The sequence below is a fragment of the Diadema antillarum genome, unplaced genomic scaffold (assembly GCF_040938485.1).
Source record: "Diadema antillarum isolate AM-2024a unplaced genomic scaffold, OU_Dant_1.0 seq00000823_RagTag, whole genome shotgun sequence".
NCBI lineage: Eukaryota > Metazoa > Echinodermata > Echinoidea > Diadematoida > Diadematidae > Diadema > Diadema antillarum.
In genome coordinates, this window is record NW_027271700.1 from 59,133 (window position 1) to 84,766 (window position 25,634).

Here is a 25,634-nt window from a genome sequence, read left to right on the forward strand (position 1 = left end):
GAATACAAAAACGAGTGAATTTAGAGTGAAATTGGAGTGACTTTGAGTGAAAATGTTCATTTTCACTCATTTTGGAGTGACCTCAGGTATCACTTGAAGATTCTTGAGTGATCCCTGAGGTCACTCTAAAACGAGTTAAAATGAACATTTTCACTCAAAATCAACGTCAATATCACTCTAGATTCACTCTTTCATGTATTCAATCCTTTAAGAATGAATATTTTCACTCGATCTTTTTTAGAGAGTAGAATAAGATTTACAAAGTAGGAGAAAGAGAGAGGATGGGATGATATAGAATAAAGTGAGAGAGTCAAAGTGCATTTCAATACAATCTTTACTTGCATGGCTTCACCACATAATACTTGTAGTTTAAAGAGATTCTATCACAATTGGACCTAACAGAAGAAAGTTATGGAATTCTAAACATTCACAACATGTTTTTCACGAAACAGCGATATAAGCATAATTTGATAATATCTTTACAGTTCTCTTTGTCAAATGTTTATTCTGTTTATCAAAGCCAACATGGGTATGCTGTTTGATATGGACAAAGGGTGGGGGAGGAGGAGGAGGAGGGGAAATTTAAACACACATACAAACACAACGCACATATTATTAATTATTTGGGATATCTGGAGCGTGTGTCCATGAAAACTGAATCTTAAAGGACAAGTTCACCTTCATAAACATAAGGATTGAGAGAATGTAGCAATATTAGTAGAACACATCATTGAAAGTTTGAGGAAAATCAGACAATCCGTTCAAAAGTTATGAATTTTTGAAGTTTTTGTGCAGTACCCGCTGGATGAGAAGACTACTGCAGTGTATGAATAATTTAGATGTCACATAAGTACAACAATATAAGGAAAATATAAAGAGAATTTCACAAAATTCCATCTGTTGAAAAAAGTATATATTCCCCTGACTCGTTACCGACAAATGTTATGGGTAATATTATTCCCCCTGCCTTTAGAAAGAGGCAAGTCAAGTTGCTCTTTTATTATGCGAAAAAAGTGAAAATATGTTGAATTTTCTTTTACATTTTCTTTATACTGTTGTACGCATATGACTCACAAGCTGTAGTAGTCTCCTCATCCAGCGGTTCCAAGACAAAAATTTAAAAAATTCATAACTTTTGCATCGATTGTCCAATTTTCCTCAAACTTTCACTGATGTGTTCTACTGACATTGTTGCATTTTCTCAATCCTTATGTTTATGAAGGTGAACTTGTCCTTTAAGAAGAATCACACTCCTCATTCTAGCTATACTGATAAGGAAAATAGACAGGTATAGAAAAGAGAAGAAGAACAGAGGCAATTAGCTGAAAAGAAAGGGGCTAATAAGAGAGAGACAGAGAGAGAGAGAGGAATAGAGACAGCGATGGAAGTAGAAAAGGATTTCGCAAGAGCTACTGTCGCGCACGCGTGGTAACTCGATTACAATACGAACACCTTTAATTCCACGAAAACGGTCCCCGCTGAGCAGTGAGCGGGGTCTGATCGTTCACCCTCACTTTTCCTGGAACCCGTCGACGCTTTGGAGACGGCGACCTTTTCTTCTCACCCATCCCGACGAGTCATGCGTTAACTCATTTGCTTAAATGCCTCTTCCCTCCGCACTTTCTTACCGGGCAAATTGCCCCTACTGCTTGTAGATCGTACCTCCCTGTGGGTTATAATTCCCATGCTGTGTATCCGTCTTCTTCCGTAAACTTGTAAACGTGTTACGTTGGTTCTGATTATGCATGTATCCGGAAGATGTCACTGAAGTATTGGATTTCTTTGTGAAATCAATTATCCGGTGGTGAGTTCACGCGCTCGACGGGGAGATGGACCAGAGAGATGAACTATACATCGCCCCGGTGACTCATTAAAAAACCTCATTACTCCACACCATGCCGCTGTGTAGGTACAAAGAAATAGTCTAATATCCAATCTCTGGTCATTATGAATTTCCCGCTTTCCCGCTTTCCAATCACATTTGCCTCATTTCCCTTACATCGGCAAACACGTCGTAATCATCACTTCTTCAGTGGAATACAGTACATGAAGGAGTCAAGACTTGTCAAGAGCTACAATGTGATAAGAGAATGAATCGAGTATAGAGGAGCAGGTTAATTGTGCACTATCTGTAGGTAGTAGTCAAGTCCAAAGAACCGAATTTTCGTGGTTTGATGCATCTTTTTTTTATTATACAGTGTAATTTCACTATTTATTATCAGATAGGGTTTTTTTTTAAGTTATAGTAAAAATAAGATAATTTGGCGTTTGAACCTTTTGTTCATACAATGGTTTGCTACAGAAACAGATATTCTAAAAGCCCCTTTATTGCTATTTTTATATACATGATTATAGAAACATTTCAAAATATCAATCTTTTTCCTCTTTCTCTCATGCAAAATTTTGTAGCTTTGTACAGACTTTTAGCCTTCTCAATAAATTACAATCTTCCCCACTGTGACATAATTATGCTAATAAAGTATTTGTATTTTATTTCCCTATTTGCTGGGTTACCACTTCAGAAAAAAAACCACAAATAAGTTGGAAAGAATTGTCTTATGTTTGGAATGTATGCAATTATGTCCCACATCAGCATGTCTTGTGCTGCGTCTCCTTTCTTCTGAAGATATACGTGAGCTTAAATCAGTGTTTATTACGTCACGTGGGAATGGAACGTTTTAGGGTGTCACAAGAAGATATGTCCGAAAAGAAGAAGAAGAAGAAGAAGAAGAAGAAGAAGAAGAAGAGCAACAACAACAACGGTTGGTCATTGCTCAGAATTGACTCTTCCATGAAATAAAAGTGTCAATCACGTTTTCAAACTTGAAATGACCTCGTTTAAACCACAGCACCTCTATGAACCTCCACCCCATTCTTCTTTTCCGTCTTTCTCTCTCGGTCCTCTAACCCCCCCCCCCCCTCTCCCTTTTTACGTGTAATACGGTGTATCTTCCTCTCTGTAGCTATCTATATATATATATATATATATATATATATATATATATATATATGTATATATATATATATATATATATATATATATATATATATATATATATATGGGTGAGAATTTTGAACGATGTACAATTGCCAATTTTCGTACCTTATGACATTCTTTCCCTTAGAACACGCCAGGATGATCTAAGAAACCAGATTTTTTCATGTCATCTGAAAGATTGGTAAATTTCCTTTCAGGAAATATATGGTTTGGTTGACTTTTGCCTGATATTTTTCATTTCACAAGGACTTAAAGCGTAAAAATACGGTAAAAACGCTATTTTCACAATAATTTTTGTTTTTCAAACTAATGATGTGCATTTTTAATGGTACGTGGCATCTAATATCTGACCATGTTCTGGATCTGACATATCATGGGTATGTACCACAAAATTATAAGAACTTTATGAGCACGTACAAAATTACAGAGAACAATTAAAATATCAAAGTCCTAAACAGACGAACTTCCGTGATGCTTTTATTTCTATCGCTGCTGCAAATTCTACTTTGTTGTCCCAACTGTAACGTAGGCCCTATACGAAAATTTGGTGTTCCACCTAATGAACATATCCTGCAAAAATTGTACGTCTGCTGGCTGTACATGGGACGTAATATTCTTTTGTGCAAAATTATACTCAGTTTTCGTCACGGACGTGCTTCCGCTATTTTCTAATAAAGATCGTAGCCCATGAGACGTTATTGGCGATATTGTTCTGAGTCGTAATCAACTAAGGTCTAGCAACACGATAATATGTTTGTTTTGAGTTTCTGTCCATCCTTTGTCAAATAGGAACCGAAATTGTATTTTTAGACGAACCTCCAAGAAAAAAAGAACGTCCGTGATGATTAAAATGTTTTCGAGTGGGACACCATCTTGCTTTGATGGCGAAGGTGCATTTTACCTTTGGCTCTCTTGCCGAGGAGCTGCATGCCATTTTTGGAGCGGACTGAGGTTCGTCCGCAGTTTTTGGACCATGCAATTCACCAAAAACCAAGCAAATGATTGATATTTTCTCTGAAAATTCACCTCCTGATCCCCCTCTGAGCAATACATATGTTGTAAGAATGTCAAATTTCCTATAATTTGCATTGACAATACCTTTTCAAATTTTTGAAAGAGTTAGGAAGGCTAGGTACTCTCTGCCGATTAGTTATCCGTCCTGGAACATGACCCTAGTAGTAGAACGAACGTGCGTGATAATTCCAGAGAACGTCCGTGACGTATGCAATCCCTCCGATAGGGATAACTTGTCCCGAAAGTGTCCTGTATTCTTTAAAACTTTTGGCTCGAATAGCGACAAATAAAGTTTTACAAAGTAAACAGTGAGTTTAGAGCAGTAGTTTCAGAATTTTTAAGGCGTTATGTGATCATGATGAACAAACAATTGAAAATTAACTCACAATTTTACGCTTGTTTTCCCTCTAATTATACAAAAACAGCTAAACACTTAAAACAAAGTTATGGGAAAATGGAATTTTGCTTAATCTGTAATTTCTGTACGTTTAAATTTCTTTCTAATGAGGTTCTTGAGACAATTTGTACTGTTACAGGTTCTGAAAGTTTCGCTCACGGACGTTCTGTCCGAGAAAGGAAATTTCTGACAATTACAAATATATCACTGCACATAAGATTAAAGTTAGTTGAAAATATTACCAAATCACCGAGCCGCTCATACCCGAAAGTGAATAGCGTTCAGCACTAAATTTACCTTTAATAACAAACGGAAAGTGTTTTTTTCACGGATGTTCGTTGGTTGAATAAGTCAATGGATTACATAATAGGAGAAAGAGGATCAGTGCCACTTTTTAGTGACAGGTGCTCTAAGTGTTTATCTTTTGAGTATGGTAGCTGCCGTCTCAAACAGAACACATCCAGTTTTGGTCTAAATAACGGACGTTCGCTGTAATTGTCATGATATTAAATACCTTAATTCATTCTTATTTTTCTCTTCATGACGATTTTTCTCTCATCCCCTCAATAGCCTGAACATGCTGCGACCAAACAGAAAACAAAAACAAAACAAAACAAACCAAAACAAATCCGAAAAGTGCTACGCAATCACATTCACGGAAGAAGTCTGTAATGAGCATGTGTTGAATAAGAAACCCGAAAAGTTTCAAAAGGACGTGGAAGCAGTTGAATGAAAATGACTGAGAAACAGAGAAGGGATCGAGCTCCAACACACAGAGAAAAGAATTGCCAGTGCACTCCCGTTATACCAAATCCCTCTGGAGAAGTTTTTGTTTGTTTGTTTATGTTTTTTATTCATCGAAATGCCGTCACAAGCGAACAAAAATCATGCAGTATACAATTATTGTCTGATGAAAACACACAAATCCTCCGCTTATCATCACATGGTGTTGTTTTATACTTATCAATGAAAAGCAATATTCATTTGTAATTTTTTCCAAGATTTTTTTTTTCATTTTACATTTGAGAGACAGAGAGATCGTCAGTTTGTGCTTTTGTGCTTACTTTGAAAACACATGTTAAAAAAAGTAATGATTAAGAATAGGTTTAAGGTTGCACTTTGATACGTTCGCTCTTCCAAAGATTTGTTACTCCGATGTCCAGAGGTTTGTTATTCCAAAATGAAAAAAAAAATTAGTTAATTCAGGAGGTTTGTTATTACCAATGTTCTTCGAAAAATAGATATTAAGGACCATTATTTTTAGGTCCGTTCTTCTAAAAGTGGAATGGGCCTGTTATTGGTTTAGGTGAAAACGGTTATTATGAGGTTTTGAAATTGGAGGATTTTAGTTGTTAACTTGTTTCTCCACATTTGGATATTAAAGCGAACATAAGTTTTCATGTTCCAATTAATAAGCATTTCGGATAACCTTCGGAGATTCCTATCATTTACCGAATAAAAAAGTTTCATAATTATAAGAACTCTATTAATTTTCGTATTGACAAACTGTATGAATAACGAGCCTCCGAAACGACGCGTTACAAAAGGTTTGTTATAACAAACCATATTGTATAATATCGAAGTCACAAACATCCATCCAAGATATATGGACTTATTGTGTCTTGTTATGACGAAACTTCGCAGTATCGAACCTATTATCATTTCTGACTAATATAATAACACAAATTTTTCTCGGTAACAGTGTGTAACACAAGGAGCAAACACAGAGGGATTTCTTCCCAACGTATTCGTTTGCCCTCCCCAGCTAAACTTCGTATTTCTATAACGGAGCACATTTCTGTTGTTTTTCTATATCAATTCTTTGTCATAACTTTAGCTGTGACCATGTTCGTTATATAAAAAGCAAATTTTGCATTGTAGACTTTATTGAAGTTTAGGACCTGAATATTTACTTCATGATAGCGAAATTTTGATAAATATATTAGTTCTCAAGGATGGACTACGTCACTGAGATTACACGTACGTTTGTACGTTCATTTACGAGAGATGGAAATATTGTTTTCTTTGATTCCTCAGTATGAGAAGATAAGCAAGCTTATATAATTGAGAATTGGTAATATCTATTCAGGATTTTGCAGAGGAGTTAGTTCTCGACATGAAATTGCTGTTTGTTGTGAGTAGAATGCGTTTCCAACTCAAGAGAGCTGCATTGTTCAATATCGTGTTTGTTCAGAACGTCCGTGAGCTACATGCGAACCTCCGTGATGAAAACTATGCTATGTTTGTTGGGTTATAGAGACTGCCCAGATGAGATACATCTTAAAAAGGTATATTATTATTTAGGAGTGAGGATTAAAGTATAGGATAGTGAAATAAGAGGGGAAAATATTGAGTTTCTGTAAAATGCTCGCAAAGTGGAGAAAGTGTTTAGCGGAAGAGCAATATTTTCACAGAAATGACGAATTTAGTTAAATCATCAGTTGTCTACCATTACGTACAGGTTAAGAGTACAAGCTTAATATTCTGCAATCACGTACACATGTCCCTTAAGATATTTCGTTAGGATTTTGAACTGAATCAGATCTTTGGAAACTATGTTAAATGGTATTCAAATGTATGTGCAGTACTATTCCTCACGGACGTTCGCTGCTCTGGACATGGTAAACTTCAGCGGTGAATAAAAACTTGTTCCTCTGGGAAAATCCTAGTATAATTGGGTTCATATTAAAGCTTGAGTTATACTCTTTCAGGTAAGATGAATGATTTGGAGAATTTCCTACTTTTTAAATTTTGCCTTGTTTTGGCTCAATTGTACATCGTTCAAAATTCTGACCCATATATATGTATATATATATATATATATATATATATATATATATATATATCCCTCTCTTTAACTGCTCAGCCCGAAGTTCAAATGTCGCTTCTCGGAAACCAGTCGGGACGCTGGTCTCCGCGAAATACCCCGGAGCGCTCAGCTGGCGTTGGGACGCCACGATTACACGCATCGATCTGTATTCTTAGCGTTTACCTGTCCGATGTGAGGGTGTTTTTTTGTGTGTGTGTGTGTGCGTGTGTCCCTGATTCTAAATGAGTACGTGTAGATGTGTGTGTATGAATATATGGTGTGTGTGGACGAATTTCAGTGATTTCCGCAGCTACGATGATTGAAGTTAAGATAATATAGTTGAAATTAGAGAATGCATGAAATAATCGTTCCCCTCTCCTTACACTTAACCCCCCCCCCCCGAAAATAAGAATGGAATAATATGTAGGTAAAAAATCTGATTGCAATTATTAAAAAAAAAAATGTCAAAATCGACCAAGGAACCTACAGCATGGAACAACACTTTTGTCTCAAGTTCAATGCCTCACAAACATTTTTACTGCAGATCATAATCTCTTCCAATATTAAATCTAAATTACTTGTGCATTCAAATTAGTACTTGGTCAATAGTTTTCTTCAAGTTTGTACCTGCTGACAACGGTATTACCCGATAAAATGTCTTATATACAAATAATATAAATTATCGCTTGTTTTGTTTTGCGTTTTATTTTGCTTTACTATAATATGGTTAAGTAAAAGAAAAATTTATTGATTGAATAAAATAGTTTAGATAATAATAGAGGTTGGAAAGTCTGTGAAGATAGGATTCAATATACAACGTGTACGGTATTAAGAAGGAATAACCTGCAGGCAGGAGAAACGTGACCAACTGCAATTAAATTCATATGCTAACCTCTTGAGATTTTTAGAGCCATAGGAGAGATTCCTGTTCATGCGCGTCAGGAACATTTCATCACGATCCAAGCAGACTAAAAAGAAAGAATGGGGGGGGTGGGGGAGGGTCTGCAATATTTTCGAGAATCGCAACTTCCACTAAGAAACAGAAATAATGATATTTTGACAAAAGTACAGCGACCGCAAGAAGTCAGTTGTGTGCAGCATGCCAATGATTACAAAATTCTTCATTCTAGCTGATTTTTTTTTTTGTCGTTGAAACATTACACCCATTTACACTGACTCAGTGATGTTTACATATCATTTTTAGCCGGTGTTGAACCGTAAACACTTTCCCATCGAAACAATTCGCATTCGTTTCAGCTTACAGAATCGATACGGGCAATAACAATAATAATTCGTGTGTGTGTGTGTGTGTGTGTGTTGTTGTTGGTTTTTTTTTTATCTGTCTTGGTGTCTTGGGTTTTTTTTTTAGTTACTTCAATACAAACGTGTGAAATATCACTGTGTGCGTGGTTTCCTTTTTTTTTTTGCATTTATGACCTTTGACATTTTGTTGTTTTGATTTGTGCATTTCAGATTACACGCCATTGTAATGGTCGCCCAAGATTAAAAAACAAACATAGGTTGTTCAGCGTAAATTAAGACAACGTTTAACTACTGAACTGTAAAGCATATAGCAATTAACGCGGTATTCTTATAAATTGTATTGATATACAAACGCATACATGAACGTATCTAACATCTTGAGATATTTGATGTCAGATCTGCTGAAATACAAAGAAAATAATTACAACTTCCATTATACGATAATTCTAATATCTTCCAAAATATTTCGTGTTATGTAGCTCGTGCAAGCAGTGTCAGTGAAAAGAGTTGTTTCTATACAGATGATTGCCTAACTTTACAAAGATTTGAAATTGACGTTTATCTGTTTTTGCTTTTAAACTCTTCATATAATATGCATTGTGTGAGTGCGTCTATATGTGTGTTATTGCGAGCGTCTGAAAAGATCTAAAGTGACAAAAAAACATACCAAGGTGATGACTTTTCGCGGCAATTTCCTCGTTTGGTAATGGTGATCTGTTGACTTTTATGCGAGACGCCATTGAGGTTATGTTTACATATCCACTTATTCAATTTGCAGATACCAGACACCAGACCAGACCAGGTTCATGCTCTAGTGCAAATTGTTTATTTGTTTGTTTGTCGTTGTTAATTCTCCTTTGTAATAATGATAGTTTCCTCCCACGCGGTTATATATACCCTCGATCAGACTATAGAGCCGTATTATTAGTCGGCGTCAGGTTCTCTGTGTGAAACGCATGACTAAGATCTTTCCTTGGTGGGAGGTTTGGAAAATATTGTTATAATATAGCCGTGCAGTACATTAATCTGAACGCCGGTGGCTATGAATATTGTTATATACACACATGCACAATGGCACATATACAAAACTGTAATTATGATATATTTATTTCATACATCATTATGTGTTATATACTCATACTAGCCTAAGTTCTCACAGGTCACACCTATTACTTGATATTTATCTGCAATATCTGTCTATCTATTTTCATACTTGATTTTGATACAATGTATAATGCGTACTGCCGATACATTATAATTGCATGGATTCCAAGACAGACATAATTCTATGCAGTTGGAGAGATTTGTTAACTATAAATAACTTCGAATGAGGTTCTGTATTCATTTCATTCATTCACTCATTCATTCATTCATTCATTTAATCATTTATTTGTTTTCTTTATATCATCCTGCAGGGTTGGCCTATTCAGTTTTACAAAATTGCTTTCCAAAGGTGCTCTGGTACATGGATTCATACATCGTGAAATTATATGGAACGTACTAAATGTATACATGAATTGCACAAATCAACTTGGGCAAGTAGGTAATGAATGAATATGCTTGTAGCATGCAGATGCAAAATCAGCATATCAAATCAAGTCAAATTCTAAAGGTTTCCGATATTTCTTTCATTTTAATAGCTATATTGGTTTGATGTAGAACACGGAGACGGTTATGAACTTTCTTTTATTCAGAGTTGATTGACACATAACTCGCGTGGCAGAGTCGTGTCACGGTGTAATCACTGCATGAGTTAAGAGATTTGGCTCAAAATAAAAGCAAGCAGCCTTTAAAGTAAATACCTTCCCATGAACTCCAAAAGAAAATCCTATACACGCGACAACCAGAACAAGGTCACGGTAGGGCAGCCGGCGGTCACGCTGTCTACATGCCTTACCATGTTCATTTCATTGCTATTTTAAAAGCCACACCCTCCTGGTTTCAATAATTATGTTTTGGAATTTCGTCTTTAAAAGGGCGTCTATCGATGATAAGTCAATACAAACTTTTTAAACACATAAATGTCCTGCGGCATAGTTCGTCATCCATTACTTATGTCTTGTACAAAATAGATTTGAATCATACATGCGTTATTTGTAAATTATATCATTGTTGAATACTCTATCAGTCTTCTACACATATGTTCCGAGCAAGCTATTATGATAAATCATAAACATACATACAATATTACAAATTAGCAATTGTACATATTTCTTGCTGTCTTCTCCCTATCTTTGATTTCTAGCTAGTCATTGTTTCGTTATTTCCTTATTTACTTCAATCTATCGATATAATACCTGATTATTATCATGACTACGTGTGTGATACCTTCATACCATTCCATGGCTTAATATTGAATATTGATCCATTTATTCCAAGAGCATTCTTAGTAAACTTTTATCGTGTCTATTTCATAATCAAGGGCTCTGTCCCTCTTTATTCTCGCAAAGCCCTGACCCCCCCCCCCGTCTTATTCTCTCTCTCTCCCTCTCTCTTATTGACTAGAAGTACATTGTAACTTCCCTATCACACACTGCGCTCTCCCTCTCCCATGCTGTCCAAAGTCAATGTTACAAGAAATGCTCGTGTGATGGCGCCCGTCTGGAAGTTAGTGCCGTTCTATTATCTCCTCAATAATCCTTTTAACGAGTGGCTGCAAAGTGCCAATCGAATCTTAAAGGCTTTATTTACCATTTGCAGATGAAACAAAAACCCAGCTTCCGTGCTTAGAAGTAGTTGAAAAATGTGAGTTCGGGATAGAAACAACCAATGTAAAAATTTTATTCAGTATAATCAATGTTAAGTATTATTAGATATACATTTACAAAATGTGAACAATAGTGATAAGAAAATTATTTCTAGAATAAACCGTCTACAGTTATGGTCTTACTCATAGAAATAGTGAAATCTACTTATATTCTAGGATTTATTGCGATTTTTATGGCAGGATGTTTTGGGATATAACTGACCTACACATATGCATCAAATGTGATAACTCGAACATTTTGAAATCACTGCTCCTAATCATGCTAATGGTAAACTTTAAAGGGATGGTACAGTATTGGTAGATATGAGAATTGGGCTTTTAACTTTTTACGAGATACCAAGAAAAAACTTTTGATATAGTACAGAGCATACCATTTTAAGAGGAATTCAAAGTTTATATGATGAATATCAGGTTTGGAATGACTGAAACATCCAAAAACAAAGTAAAACAAAGCGATCGTAATAAAGTGTGGGTCCCACACTTTATTAGAATCGGTCTTTTTTGGATATCTCAGCCATTTCAAAACCAATTTTCATCAAATAAACGTTGAATTCCTCATAGAATTACATGCTCTTTCATATTTCATAAGAGGTTTCGCATTATTTCACACACACAAAATGTCAGAAACCCGAAATTAGGTCTCAATCAAAACTGTACGATTCCTTTAAGCTTGATTTTTTTTTTGGGGGGGGGGGAGTGGAGACATGCTTATTGGAGACAGCAGATTGAGATGAAACACAAAATTCAATGCCAGTTTGTACAATGATAGAATTAACAATAACCACCTTCATTGTAATCAAACTTGATTGTTTCTACAATCATAATTGCGGAGGAATAGATATCACTCTTTGACTATTGAGTATTTTGTTGTTTATGTTATACTGCCGATGCTTGCTATTGAAGGTACTTTTTACCATTGGGAGCAGTGATTTAAAATAATTATGTTTGAGTTATCACATTTGATGCATATGTGTAGGTCACTTGTATCGCAAAACATCCTACATATAAAATTATGAAAGTTTTGCAGTAAAAGGTATGAAAAAAGGAGATACCACTATTTTTCTAAATTTGATTTGATTTGATTTGATTTATTTCTGCTTAATTCCGTTACATCAGATATGATTATATACATGTCATTTATGACAAACAGTATATCGACACATAATTTTTAGTACAATTATACAAGACAAATACAAACAGCTTATGGAATTTGAAACAGAAGGGTCTCCAAAATAAGCCGAGGCTTGACGGTATGGAGACTATATGCTTACCTACTCTGGATAGAATAGGGAATAGAGAAAGAGAGAAATAGGGAAGGGTAGGCCTGGGGGAAAGGGGGAAAGTTACAGAGTGTAGTGTACCACTCCAACTACTTTACAATAAAAGAAATGGTAATAAATACAATATGATAATGATATTAAAGTTAACACGTTCAGTTGCCTTTGTCGGAGTAATGACCGAATATGCACTATGAAAATAATCATGTGTGAATACAAAGTATCCTTTACATTTGGTTATCTGACATGGAATAAAGTATATCGTGCTTATTTTATGTGCGCAGTAATGGTAAGCCACATCGTATACATTCATATACATGCTCATATAATATACATGATGTACCTATCCTATACATACATATACATACTCATATTCATAATATGGATAGATAAATAAATCGATATGTGTATGCACACATACATGCATCATGCATCACGTACATGTTCATATAGATTTGATTATGATACAATAAAGAAATCCGAATGTTATCCTGGGGAATACTGCTTAAGGAGGTGAAGTTTTACAGCCTTCTTAAATAAACCGTGACTATGGACGATTTATTCCAGAGACAATTCTATTATAACTATTGTTCACAGTTTGAACACTTAAAGGGCTCGTATAGTTTTGGTTGAGACCTAATTTCAGGTTTCTAACATTTTCTCTTTTTTTTTTTGGTGAGATAATGAGAAACCTCTTATGAAATATGAAAGAACATGTAATTCTATGAGGAATTCAACGTTTATTTGATGAAAATTGGTTTTGAAATGGCTGAGATATCCAAAAAAAAAAGAGCGATTGTAATAAAGTGTGGGACCCACACTTTACCACGATCGCTTTGTTTTACTTTGTTTTTGGATGTTTCAGTCATTCCAAACCCGATTTTCATCAAATAAACTTTGAATTCCTCTTAAGATGGTATGCTCTGTACTATATCATAAGTGTTTTCTTGGTATCTCGATAAAAGTTAAAAGCCCAATTCTCATATCCACCAATACTGTACCATCCCTTTAACAATGCTTTACATTGATTATAGGCCCTACTGATTATCATTTTTGCATTGGCTGTTTCTATCCCTACATCACATTTTACAACTTTTTGATGTACTCAGGTCGGGTTCTTGTTTCATTTGCAAAATAATAGTGAATAATGCTTTAACTTTCTCCTTTCTGCCACTTTACCGAAAACTAGATCTTCCTGGGAAGAAACTACCGGAAGGATACAAAACATTTAACACGGCTGCCCCTCTCCGATATTATGTAAATTGATCTAATTGACATTTTTACTTTCCCACACTAACATGATGAGTCAGATACGAGAGCGATAATGTAAGGAGGGTCGGAATTATTGTCGCCTGTCGTAATTTCTCATTTCCGTCTCTCGAATCGAAAGGAGGGTGGTCACATTTCAACTCAAATATACGCACACGCTGTATATCGTAAACGCCAATTCTCCGTGTACGTACGAAAAATAACAAAGAAAAGAAGAAGAGAACAGACTTCCGTGAATTCCTTCCTTAATACGGTGTAATGGAGAAGAGCTCCAAAGGACATTTTACATTATATTATTATTTTTTCTTTTTCTTTTCTTAGCAACGCAAGCCGTCATGTACATCCTCCTACACTCCGTGGGAATCTAACCTTTGTTACTGTTCCTCGCTCTCGGACCCTTTTCCTCTGTCACAGAAGAGGAAGAGGTCACTGAACTCTCAGATTTTTTTTTCCTCTTTCTGTTTCTTTTCCCTTCATTTCTGATGTTGTTTATTTTTACTTTTGTTTTTGTATGTAGGGGTGGATTTTTTGCAACTTTAGATGAAGAAAGGATTTCATCCCTCACAAAAAAAACCTTTTTAAAGGGAAAATAGCTTGTCCACTCCTGCCGACGACGGACGGTTACTTTTATCCTCGAAGGGATTTTTATCTATACGAAAAGAAAACAATCACATTGTTTTTGTTTTGTTTTGTTTTGTTTTAAGTTTGTGTGTGTGTGGGGTTTTTTTTGTGTGTATGTTTGTATTTGCCATACAGACGATGGTGGGTTGACGACCGAAGAGTTACTGACACCTTCATGAACTTTATTTAGGACATATAACCCCATTTATCATTTTTGTTGGTATATGATTCATATGTTAAATGTATATATATTCATTCATTTCTATGAATCATACAAATATGTAGGCCCCCTATTACAAATAAATAAATATGTATATATATATATATATATATATATATATATATATATATAATTCATTCATGGATATGAATCATACAAATATATTACTAATGAATATATGCCTATACGTGTATATAATAGTGTCAATATGCAACCTTTCATATCGTATTGACTTTCAGTGACTCTTAATAATAGGGTAAAAAAAATAAAAACAAATGTTATAGCAGGGGATATTAGTGTTGGCAAGAAAATTATTTCACCAGCATACCAATGATATATTATCTTTCCGGACTATTTTTCTTATTCTGGACCTTGCTTGCATGATTGTGACGATATGATGGGGATGATGATGATTATAATGATGGTGATGATGAATATGATGATGAACAAGAAACAGAAGGAGAAGGAGAAGAAGGTGAGCAAGCAGAATGGGAGACCTAAAGAGAGTACACGCTTAACAAGGTAATTCTTGCTGCTGAGCAAATCAACGTACATATGGAATAAAGGAATCAGCAGCAATAACAAAAACAGCACACCTGCAAGAAAATGACTGCCTAAAAATTATGCGATAAGGTGAAAACGCCCTAACGCCTTCCTTTACCTTGCAAACCTCCCCCCCCCCCCCCCCCCCCCCCCCGCGGTTTCGCGGATGGCGACTCGACGACTGTCAGTCGTAAACCGATACGGGTTTCTTCCACGCGCTGCCCAGTGTGACGCCATTAGTTTTGTAACAGCGGGGTGGTTTCCCTGTTAGGACCTCGTGGCATACGAACAAACCCTTGACCGCAGTCACATAAACCTAACCCCCCCCCCCCCCCCCCCAGACTCCTTCCGAGTTACATATCCATCTCAGCGGGAATGTTATGATGACGAGTACCGTTTGCCCCTCCCCCCCCCAAAAAAAAATAATAATAAATAAAAAAATGAAGGTTCAACTGCTATTACAACCTCGGTTACTGTGTCACCACAATTCGATGGAAATTGTTTGCATGGCAGTTTTATGATATTGTTAACAGCCGATGATGTGATGAATTGTTTTCATAAAATCATCAACTTTTATTGGTATGATTGTAGTCGAACCATTTCACATATCAAAGTCTTCTGGTGTTAGTTAAGATGTCTCTATATGAGAAAAGAAATATCAAATGAGAGTACCTTTGTATTTCCCCAACCCGGGCTCGAACCGCACACACGGCCCACTTGTGATATCTATGTCGGTCATTGCCAGTGACAAGTGCATGGAAAGAGTGCGTCGAACTTTTCTGCCCACGGTTTTGACAGCAAACGAACTGTGCGAAAAACGTTCGTCTGTCGATACGTTTCTGTCTTTAACAAATGGTTTCGATACTATCTTGGTGTAAATTCTGTATTATGCTCCATTCGCCGTCATCAAAATAACACTTGACTCACAACAACAATTTCATGTAACAACAATAAAGCAGAAAGTAGAGCAGAGGTCAAATAATAGCACTCTACATCTAGAGATCGCTATCAGCAAAAGAAAAAAAAAAGTAGGGAGGGATGTACTTTTATTAGGTGTCACCATTCATTGGCACATTATTTCTGCATGAAAGAGGAAGTACGAGCAGAAATTAAATAACAATGCGGCAAGTTGATTTAGCCACCTTTAGAGGGCGCTGTTACTGAAAATTGAACAGCCTTTAATTTAGTAGTAAGATTTAAGTTCAGGTGAAAGGAAGACGATGCATTATCAATATACAGGGATATCGCAAAAGTACTCGTAGTTAATTACATCGTATGTTAAAGGCATTATTTACCATTTGCAGATGAAACAAAAACTCATCTTCAGTGCTCCAAAATAGTTCTAAAATGTGTGTTTGGGATAGAAACAACCAATGTAAAAAAAAAAATCTATTAGTATAATGAAATATTAAGTATTGTTAGATATACAAAATGTGAACAAAAGTTATAACAACATTGTTTTCAAATCAAACCGTCTACAGTATGCTATATTGTTCAATGGGAAAAATAGTGGTATCCCGTAAAATGTTAGGTTTTATTGCGAAACTTTCATATGGTAGGATGCTTTGTAATACAAGTGACTTACACATACATTATGCATACACAAAATAATGTGACAACTCGAACATTTTTATATTACTGCTCCCATGGTAAACAATTTCTTTAACATTGGGGATCTGTCTTACTGCTGGTTCGTTATTGCTATTTCCAGCTTTTGTATTTCCCTCTTACCCGACTCTTACAAATGTCAACTTTCTCATCCGGTGCTTTGAATCTATTTGTGTCATATATTTTTATTTATCTCTTGTTTATCTTATCCGTCAGTTTATCCCCTCCCCCATCTTTCTTTCGGTAGAGAGGGCAAATAATGGAATGAAGATCAAGAAAGAGATTTGCTGCGCGACAGACAGCCTATATTAGCAGTTACAAATATTTTATACGCGCATTGAAAAGAGTGACAGGCTGCAGATTGAAGACGCATAAAAAGGAAGAAGAAGAGAGAAGCGCAGAGGAGCGAGGAAAGGAGAGAGAGAATATGAGAGAAGGAGGTAGAAGATGGGAGAAAAGAGACAGCGGATGATAATGAGAAAAGAGGAGAAAGAAAAGAAATAACAAGAGATGGGCATAAAGAGAATAAAAAAGTCAAGCGTAAAGAGAAAAGAAAAGCAAGTACAATGAGAAGAAAAGGCAAGAAGATTAAAAAAAAACAGACAGGTTTAGAAAAGAAGGGAAACTGAAGAGAAAGGAAGAACGAAAGAGAAAAAGAGATGAGGAAAGAAGACAAAACAAGAGAAGACGTCCGTGTAGGGGTGGGTTATAGATGGGGCCACAAGAGAAAACTTCTTCTCGTGCAAGCGGCACTTTCGTTGTTCAAGTTTACTTGAGGTCGCGAGCTGCCACTGCTCACCGTTAATGACATTCCCTCCTGACAGACAGCCAAAGCAGAAGATCCACAATTTAGTTAATTCTGTCGTCTCCAGAGGAGTTGCTCTAACAGGTTTCTCAGAAATTTGAGGTTCAGCATTGAGGACAGTATTATTTTACCACAAAACCGTCTGTCACCGGTTACGAAGTCATAATACGGGAGATTCCTTCGCGATGAGTAAGGATGTTCATTTCTAATTTGGATTTGATTATGTAAAAGAGGGAAACATCTGTGAATGCGAAAGAGGCGGAGAGAGAGAGAGAGAGAGAGAGAGAGAGGGAGAGAGATAAAAATGATACAATTATCGATCTGATGCGTGGATATTTTTGGCGTTATTGCGCACATTGACATCTGGCGACGGCGAGCGCCGCATAATGATCACGCCCGTCCTTTGTGCCCTTCCATTTTCCTCAGCAAATATCGTATTTTTTCACCCTTTCAAAGAGTCAAATACTAGTTTATTTCTCTTGCAAACACACAAAGAGACACAGCGGTCCATGAACTCTGCGTCATGGCCTTTTATTTCTTCAGAATATATTTATGCAACCCTTCTTTTGTCATTTTTTTTTCTTTTCATTGCGACGAACTTGTATTTGGTCATGCGAAAGGTGTAAACGGCACTTGTAAATCGATGGCAGCCTCAGCCTCTGTGCGAGCATCCAAGCTTGAAGAACTGTAGTCTATACATAAAAACTCACCTGTCATCACCTATCGAATTCATGTATTACATATTCTCGAAGACAATTCTTCATGACATTGGCTATACATGTATTCCAATAGCATTTTCTCTGTTAAACGATACGTCCTTTGGGAAAAAACCCACCGGCTTTATTTATTTATTATTTGGGGGGGGGGGTGGCTAGAGGGGATGGTTACACAGAGTCTGCTAAAACGACTACGATATCACGTGTAGTAACGCGGGCGGGGGCAGTCACCTCCTTGGCTATGTCGTGTACAATAACTACGGTTTTTCTGCGAACATGTTGAGGACACTATTACGAATAATATTTGGCGTTGAAACCTCTGAACTATGATATAACAATCGTACGAGGTGCGCAGAGAAAATAGAAGACTGCACGAGATAAATTGCAACTACATGTATAGAAAAATTGTATTTATCTTTCTTCTTTTTTTTTCTAGACGTTGATCACGTGTTACCCATTAAATTTTCATTATGCTCGCCTCGTAATTAAGATGGACTTTATATCAATGATTATGTAGGTTAATCTACTCGGGACACTATCAGTGTGCAGCTGCATCATATTTAGGCTTATTTACGTTTCCATTCGACCAATCAGAAATTTTAGGTTAAAAACCCCTTTTGGGATATGAAGCAGAACTACAATGTACATTCATAGTGTGCATGTTTGTATGCATGTGTGTGTGTGTGTGTGTGTGTGTGTGTGTGTGTGTGTGTGTGCACGCACGCGATTGTCCCTTTTATCTGTGAAATATAACAGCCTGATAGTGTTTGTTTTTGATTAACTAGAGGTAAGCATTGATGGAAATTATTTTTCTTTTCTTTGCTTTTGAAAGAAAATGTGTTCGCACGGACATTGATGATAGCAATTTGAGTTTATTGCATATACCAGAATATCACTGCGATATCGCATTAAAGGGCCCCTGAATTCCAAATGCATGTTGATTTGCGTTGATTTATGGTACCCTCAACATCACTTTTGCGGTGAAACGAATATCTAGAAACATTCCATATATTTTTAGCGATTTTTCCGTCTATTTTTCTTCAGATTACTGAGGAACGCCCACAAAAAATCCTTCCAAACCAATATTCCTCAGATGACCTCACCTGTCAATCATTGGTTAAGTACTGAAATGTTTAAAAAAAGACATTGGAATGCACTTCCCCTCGACTCAGCATAACTTGCATGTTCCCTCGCCATGTCTTTTGTTAGTCACATTAATATCACAGAAACATGCAAGTTATGCTGAGTAGAGATGAAGGTGCATTCCAATGTCTTTTGTTAAACATTTCAGTACTTCAGCAATGATTGACAGATGAGGTCATCTCAAGAATATTGGTTTGGAAGGATTTCTTGTGGGCGTTCTCAAGTAATCTAAAGAAATAGAAGAAAAAAATCGTTGAAAATATATGGAATGTTTCTAGATATTCGTTTCACAGCAAAATTGATGTTGAGAGTATCATAAATCAACATAAATCAACATGCATTTCGATTTCAGGGGCCCTTTAAACAGTTACCGGTTGATACTGATAATATGTATTTATGACGTAATACAACGTTCATGCCATAAACAAACTTGAAAAACGTTCTCGGTGGAATGACCGCTAGGTCTATGGCTCTTATTCCCTTCGATTGCTATACAATGTTCCCGAGAAATATCGAGAATGAGGGGGGGGGGGGGGGGGGGTAGGGAGTTGTGGAGAAGTCCATCTCAAGTTTGAATTCCTGGAAGGTGGTCAGTCAATTTTTGGCTTGAGAGCAATGCCGAACTTGACCAACGTTTCCTCATACGCAGCGGTCATTGACCCGACCCTCCGGAGTCATTTAATTCCACTTAGCCCGAAACGAGAGGGGTCAAGGGACTTCTCTCTCCCCTCCTCTCTCCCTCGCTGTTGAAAAACACACACTCAAACTTGCACGCGACGAAATTGCAATAATGCTACGTCACCATTAACCAAGAAATTTGAACGTGTTTTCTTACCTCACATCACATAATTAGTATAGATCTTTGTTGTTGCTTTTCATTTTCCCCACTTGGAGATCAAAATACGGGGTCAGTGGACGCGTCAGCAATTAGTCCTTGAAGTGGGCAACCTCTCCCGCTGACAAATTTAGCTTTGCTGAATGTTTTTCGTTTTTTCTCAGTCTAATACGTTTGTTTGTTCCCCGATCTTGTTTACCCAAATAGTCAGGGGCTGTTTCCCAAGTCAATCATTTTCGCGCGAACGAACCTTCTGTGTGCGGGAAAAACGCTCTAAAGTAACGGCGGTTGTGACTCACAACCTAGCGCGCTACTGTGCGTTGCTACCCAAAGAGATTTTTTTTCTTTTTGGTTGCTACCCTCGTGGGTTTCCGCATCACCTCATAAATATAGGAGATACAGAATTATTCGAAAATACAAACATCCAAATGAGACGACGTGCAGAAGTTGGCACTGGCACCTTGTTTTTAGAATAGATAGATGCATCGTATCTCGAACTACTCGTAGCTTTTTTTTTGATGAATTTATACGGACTACGAAAACAATGTGCGCGGAAATTAAATAGGCCTTGTACTTCATCCAACTCTGACAACTTATCTTTTTATTTGGAAACTTAATTGAAAATCAAACATGATTTCATACTGTTGATGTCTTCCTCTTTTATCATTAGCAATGCCATAAAATGATATGCAATTCATATAATGATGATGATGAGATTATTGAAATCATCTTTGAAACATATAAACGTGTTAAATACCTAGTTTGCTGGTGAGATCTTAATCGAGAACTAACACGTTGATCGGTGATACAAAAATAATGTTTGACCTACTATCATTGCAATCCTACCAGATAGTGCAATCTGACAAATTCTATTTGTTCGTCATATGTGAGTGTACGTGTGTGTGTGTACTGTGCATCGATAATGACGTACAAGTGCAGTATGAAATAAAAGAATACGCGAGCTATATATGCCAAGATGTTATTTTAGATTTGAATAATCACATGGGTTGATTATTACTATTTAGAAGAGAGAAGTTTCCTCAACGAAACAGAAATTGGGCAAAGCCAGGAATACAGATTTGGCGTACACTAGATGACTATGTGAAAGTTGCTCGCTGATAAAAACAACAACAACGTAATTATTCCGGTTAGAGCAAAGATGACGACACATTATACCTCTGGTGGAAATTGTGAGAAACGAAATTATTGGTCATTTTCAGCGAGTGAATCAGTCTCTTCCAGGAACGCATTATTGTTATCCATAGTGGATATCATTATCTATCTGTTACTGTAGAAAACATATTCTGTTCTCGATTCGATAAATTGCTTTCAACGCGAGCTCTCGGCAGTGCTTCGATCATACCGAGGTACCGAAAAAAAAGTATTTTAGAGATGACCTTGTGTTTTGTTCGCTTACCCGGAAACTCAGCACGCCCGTCACTGCGAGCGTTTTGTTGAGTTGACAATAACGACAATACGGTATTGGACTCGTCAGTAATCTGTTGTAGAGGGGGATACGACTTTTTTTTTTTTTTTGGCGTTGTTGCTGTTAATTTTGATTAAGATAAAAAAAAAAAAAACTTATTCGCGCTTATCTAACACATAATATTTTTGATGCGCAGTGAAGGCTGTCAAAAGAGGTCGTTGACACATGACGTAATATTATCATCCGTTCAACTCGATGACAAATATCAATACTCCATAAACAAAAAGATATATTTGCACTCACAGAGAGAAAAAAAAAAACAACCAACAGAAACAGCTAAATAAATGAACTTTTCTCCCTCATTTATATTAAGCAGAAAGCAGTGATTTCGAGGAACCAAAATAAAACATGCTCTTCAGAGCAGGGTCCACCTAAACCGAGAGAAAATGAAAAAACCCAAATAAATTATATTTCTTGTTTTGCCACTAAATTTTTGCTGAATTTCCTTTACATTTAACGTTTAACCTGAGGGGCCCACATTCTACAAGCTTTATCTTTTTAGTGGGTCCCTCCATTTTTTTGCTTATTGTTATTTCGTCTTTATCACGTCAGTTTCCATGACAACGTAGGTCTATCATTACTACAAGGTTCAACAATTATATTCTTCTCAGTTTACTTTGTTTTGCTTATGTACCCTTATTCTCTGTTACCAAGGAAAGTGAAATGTCTATGTTCTTTTCGAAAAATGAAATAAGATTTGAATTGAATTGAATTGAATTGAATTGAATTGAAATGAATTGAATTGAATTGAATTGAACTGAACGTAAAAGAAAATCTTAGTCTTTGGCAATCGCAAGTATTGACATGAAATGTAATTAAACATAAATTATGTAACAGATGCTCTTGTAACATCATGTAGAGCCGAAAAAATAACAAAATTTCATTGCATCTCAGCATCAAAACATCCCTCATATTCGTGGCCTTATTCCCTAGAATCGCAATTTTCTATTTTTTCCCCCTGAAGTTCTGTATGTATCCAAGAATAGATAGGTTCATTGGGGTTTTTTTCCCGCAATGAATTCTTCCAATAGATACGATAGACTTTATAGTTAGACCAGAATAATGGTCTTTGATCCGCCCGCCCGGAGACTGTACAAGGGCACACTTGTGTGTGTGTGTGTGTGTGTGTGTGTGTGTGTGTGTGTGTGTGTATTGTTCCATACTCGTCCACATTTTCATTTCCCGAGCTTCCTTTCTCTCCCTGCTTTTCCTTTTTTTCCCCTTTTTTTTTGGCTTCTTCCTCTCTCTTTCTCCATCTCTCTCTCTCTCGGGGGGGGGGGGGGGGGAGAGAGAGATATAGCTTTTTATATGTTTATCTTTATTATATTATTCATCTCTATCTCCATTATCAATCTCTCATTCTGTATCCATATGATATATATCTCTCCTGGATCAGTGTCTTTGGTGTTTTGTGTTTTTGTTTGCTTTGTTTCAATAAGTTTTATTGCTCCACTAGTAAAAAAGAACCAATATGAAAAACACAAATTTTCACATTAACATATAAAACATATGCTCTCATCTGAGTTTGCGCTTCGTTCTGTCTTATTCTCACTGGTGTCGTCGATTTTTTTTTTTTTTTTTGTCTCTTAATTCCTTCTTGTCCCATCCTTCTTTGTTGGGTCACAGCCAACCTTCTCGCGCACGAACACGATAGAGGTCATGTATTCCAGCGGTTTCAATGCCCAGGTGTGAGATGTGTTATGGCCATGGAATGCGCCATGTCAATTTGCTGTCATTGAACTCGGAGGAAAAAAAAAACCTACGATGGCGCCTCGAATCGACGTAAATAGTTTAAAACTCCAGCACGTGTGGTGTTGCTGGCCTGCCACCCACCGGCCAGTAACCTTTTGAAAGTTGAAATTCTCACGCGAGACTCGGGCAGGGTGGTTGATGCGTGGGCGTGGTGCGCGTGCGTGCGAGTCCGTGGTGTAATCTCTTTAGCAAATCCCTACCCTCTTTTCGGGCAATAATGAGAGATGTATAATAAGGTATTACAGGTAGGGCTTTACGAAAGGAAGCTATTCGAACTTGACACAATCAGCTTTCATGACTTCTATGAGTTGCGAAAAACAAACAACAAACGGAATGGGCAAGCCTTAATTGAGACCATGACAAATAAAAAGTAATAACAACATTATGGTGATGATAAATGGATGAATACAAATCGTAATCTTCAGCGTATAAAACATAATCGTGAGAAATTATGTCAGTCTCAATTTATGTAACAGCAAATGTGATAGATGTTGTTTCATTAAATTCTCAAATATCTACAGTGGTAATCTGACGATATTACGAGAGTCTGAAAATTTACAACCTACATTCAGCTTCAGTAACACTTTCTCAGAGTGACGTTTCTCAGAGCGCAAAGATTGATTTGTTTACCATTGACACTCATAATTATGTACTGAGTAATAGGCACCTCTGTGCTACATGAACAGCTTCATGAATAACGCCCTCTCTGGGCACTATCGAGACCATTCTCTTCTCTTGAGTGGATTGTGTGTTTGAAATATTTTCGTTCTTTGTGTGAAATTTTCCTTTTAAAGCAAAGAGTCCATAGAGGAAGCAACCTTCAGAGCTACCAAGTCTCACGTATTGTGAGTGAGACTCAAGCATTTAGGGTCTGTCTCACGATCTCACGCATGACACTCATTTTTCTCAAGCATTGGGAGCATGGCTTAAAAGATTAAAGTAAGAGTTGCAATTGAAGGCAAATTTCCCTTTTGTCTTTCAAAATAAGTAAAAAATGGTCACTTTAGTATGCACCATCTTGCCAAAAATTGAAAAAAAGCTCCCAAATGTGGGAGGACGGACACACCCTCCCCTCGCTCAGTTACTTCGCTCCCTCGCTCACGCACATGCGTGAGCGCCGAGATGCCGAGTCATGAAAATCTCACTCATAAAATTTTTTTGAACTTGGCATCTATGAACCTTAATAATTTCAAGAACAAGTCCGCAAAACTCAAAAGGGCAGTATTCAATGATGATCCTTCCCTTCACCCTTTCACAATATTGGTTTTGATTTAAAAGATTTAAAAGCACGGTGTAAGTTTAATCCTAGTTATAACTCATTGCATTGTTCAGTACAATGCATAATATGATCATATTCTTAATGAAAGTTCCTGTTCAACGTGAAAACCTTAGTGATCAAAATAGTAACATATTGACTCCTATCTGTGTATGCTGATTAAATGATTTAACATGTAACACCAACAGATGAAAATGGTAAATTATTGTTATTATTATTATTATCATTATTATTATTAATTATTAATTCTAATCTTTTGTCAGGGTAGCTCATTCACCAATAAGTAGTTGTCTTCCACGGAGCCCTGAATGATATTGATGAACATAATATAATTATTATTATGTACATTAAATAGCAAAACGTATCATATACAGATGAAGATAACATATGTACATTGCTAAGTAACATAAAGAATTCCGTGTATATTGATTATATACTGAATAGATGAATTCAAAGAGGAAAACCAAAACAATGAAAGAAAGAACGAAAATTAATAAATAAATAACAGTTGGAAGTAGAAGCAAAACAGTGTGCATTGGCCGGGAATCGAACCCGGGTCGCCCGCGTGGCAGGCGAGCATTCTACCACTGAACCACCAATGCTTGCGGCTGGCGAGGTGTGAGATTAACTCTTTATCTGCCATGTTGGCATGCCCGACTCGGCAGCTGACGGCGTGTCATCTTGACATATTCATTGTTCAAACGTACAAACCCGCCCAAACCGATGGATAGATCGCCAAATGCCACAATACAATGAAAAAACTTCCCACGATTCCTTTCTTGTTCACAATCCACAGTCAGTATGGTTGCATTTTATGTGGTGATAGACTGAAGTT

General features: G+C 36.7%; 1 protein-coding gene and 1 non-coding gene across 2 annotated transcripts in view; one reads left to right on the forward strand and one right to left on the reverse strand.

Moving 5' to 3' along the window:
- Positions 1-25,634, forward strand: part of LOC139739979 (uridylate-specific endoribonuclease-like) — a 95,221-nt gene that overhangs the window by 58,093 nt on the left and 11,494 nt on the right. The window lies entirely within an intron of this gene.
- On the reverse strand, positions 25,331-25,401 carry Trnag-gcc (transfer RNA glycine (anticodon GCC)). Its single transcript has one exon. It is a non-coding gene; the product is annotated as a tRNA-Gly (tRNA).